Source organism: Dasypus novemcinctus, chromosome 12 (genome assembly GCF_030445035.2).
Source record: "Dasypus novemcinctus isolate mDasNov1 chromosome 12, mDasNov1.1.hap2, whole genome shotgun sequence".
Lineage (NCBI taxonomy): Eukaryota > Metazoa > Chordata > Mammalia > Cingulata > Dasypodidae > Dasypus > Dasypus novemcinctus.
Window position 1 is genome coordinate 88,814,069 of NC_080684.1, and position 2,492 is coordinate 88,816,560.

Below are 2,492 nucleotides of genomic sequence, written 5' to 3' on the forward strand. Positions count from 1 at the left end.
AGGTGAAGGGTTCTGGGTACGTTGGTTTGAGGGTGAAAACTGTTGGATGCAGGGTGTGAAGGAAGGAGAGATATTGGGGACGATGCCAAGGGGTGGTAGGCAACTTCTGACACGCCCACTCCCCACCTCCTCGTGTCGAGCCAGGGCTGGACTTAAGGACTTATTTCTAACAAATACAGTATGGCAAAGTTGATGAGATGTCACTTCTGTGGTTAGGTTACCAAAGTCTGTGGCAGTGTGTTGCTGGCAGATCCTCTCCATTGCCTTCTCAGCTAACACTCTTCAATGAAGCAAACTGACGGGTTGAAGAGGTGCATGTGGCAAGAAGCTGAGAGCAGCCCCGTCCAACGGCCAGTGAGGGAATGAGGCCTTCTTCAGTCAACAGCCCTCGAATAAGTGCTTCCAACGACCTCGTGAGGTTGGAAGCAGGTCCTGCCTGGCTGAGGCTTCAGAGGAGATCCCTGCCCCAGCTGACTCCTTGACTGCCACCGTGAGCGACCTGAGACAGGAGACCAGCTAAGCCAAGCCCAGAGCCTGGCTCACGAAACTGAGATGTTACATGTGTGCTGTTTGGAGATCACTTGTTCTGTAGCAATAAGTAATTCACAGACATGGTTTATGGTCTGGGCAAACGGAAGAATAAAATTATCGTTTTTCATATCAGCAGATGAGCATAGGCAGAATGAATTTGGGGTGGGATGGGATTTCAAGTTTGGTTTTTGATGGGTTCCATCAGTAATATTTCTGTTTTTGTGGTAATGCTTCTCATTATTTATTTATTTTGAGGTATCAGGCCTGGGGATTGAGCCTGGGCCCTTGTATGCAGGAGGCTGGCACTCAACCACTGAGCCACTTCGGCTCCCCTGAGTTGGCTCCTTTGTCCGTTTGCTCGTTGTTTGCTCGTTGTTTACTCATTGTTCTTGCTCATTGTTTTGCTTGTTGTTTGTGCATTGTTTGTTTGTTTTTGTTTGTTTGTTTTCTTTAGGAGGCACTGGGAACCAAACCTGGGACCTCCCATGTTGGGGGCAGGTGCTCAGCTGTTTGAGCCTCATCTACTCCCTCTCATGATTTTTTAAAATGGTAGTTGGCTCCCAATATATATGATCTAAAAGCTCTCCCATGAACCACGTTAAAAGAAAGTTAATTAATGCATCTTCAAAAATCAGATTCTGTAGTAATTTGAGTCAGAGTTCTTTCCAGAAACTGAGTACATCAAATATAGCATCAACCATTAGTTCTAACATATCACTTCTAGAATCTGTTTCTTTACTGTTTACACAAAAATTGTATAAAATTTACCTCTATGTTATCTATAAGGAAAAGATTTGTTGGAGCAAATTGACTGTCAGATCATTTAAGAGAAAGAATATTTACTTTTTAGCATTTGAGAAGGACTTCTTTATATATTAACAAAGTAATTGACTATTAGAATTTGCCCAACTCAGACTAAGACTTTGAATCATAAACTGTCAAATGGGAACCCATAGTAAGGGATGGAACCAAGAGAAATGGAGGAGGCAAAATGATTGGTTAGAAGTGAGAGTAAGGAAGGCAAAGTTTGCAGATGCTGTATGGTATTAATCTACTCCCCTCTCTTTGTTGAAAAAAGAGCATCACTTTTGTGCTCGCTTCGGCAGCACATATACAAAATTGGAACGATACAGAGAAGATTAGCATGGCCCCTGCACAAGGATGACACGCAAATTCGTGAAGTGTTCCATAATTTTTGTCCTGGGTGGTACTGCAGGGACAGTTACTGGACATTGTATGTTCTCCCATGGCTCACGGGTGGACTGGGGGAGAGAGTAAACTATAATGTGGACCATTGACCATGTGGTACAGCAGTGCTCAGAGATGTATTCACCAAGCACAATTAATATCCCATGATGATGGAGGAGGTTGTTGTTATGGGAGGAGTGAGGTGAGGGGGGTGGGGGGTATATGGGGACCGCATATTTTTTTAATATAATATGAAAGAAAGCAAGAAAGCAAGAAATAGATAGATAGATAGAGAAAGAGAGAGAGAGAGAGAGAGAGAAAGAAAGAAGAAGAAAAAAGTATCACTTTTGTTTGGGTATCTGGTGGCCCCTGTGATGAGAGGAGCTGGGTCTCCATACAACCCCAGAAAGTGAGTCATCATTAGTCTCAGCCATTCTTTTTATAAGAAAAGATTTATTTATTTTCACCCCTTCCCCTCCTCCCACTCAGCTATTTTTGCTATCTGTGTTGTCTTCTCATTTCCTCTCCTCTAGGATTCACTGGGATTCGATCCTGGAGACCTCTGACGTGGAGAGAGGTTCCCTGTCAATTGCACCACCTCAGTTCCTGGTTTCTGCTGCGCTTCACCTTGACTCTCCCCTTGTCTCTCTTTTGATGTGTCATCATCTTGCTGCATGACTCACTTGTGCGGGGCACTGGCTCACCAAGTGGGCACTCGTGTGGGCGCTGGCTCGCCACGTGGGCACTCGCGTGGGCGCTGGCTCGCCACGTGG

General features: G+C 44.8%; 1 non-coding gene across 1 annotated transcript; it reads left to right on the forward strand.

Moving 5' to 3' along the window:
* The first annotated feature begins 1,621 nt into the window (after positions 1-1,621).
* Positions 1,622-1,727, forward strand: LOC111762102 (U6 spliceosomal RNA). Its single transcript, XR_002795308.1, has one exon. It is a non-coding gene; the product is annotated as a U6 spliceosomal RNA (small nuclear RNA).
* Positions 1,728-2,492: the final 765 nt, after the last annotated feature.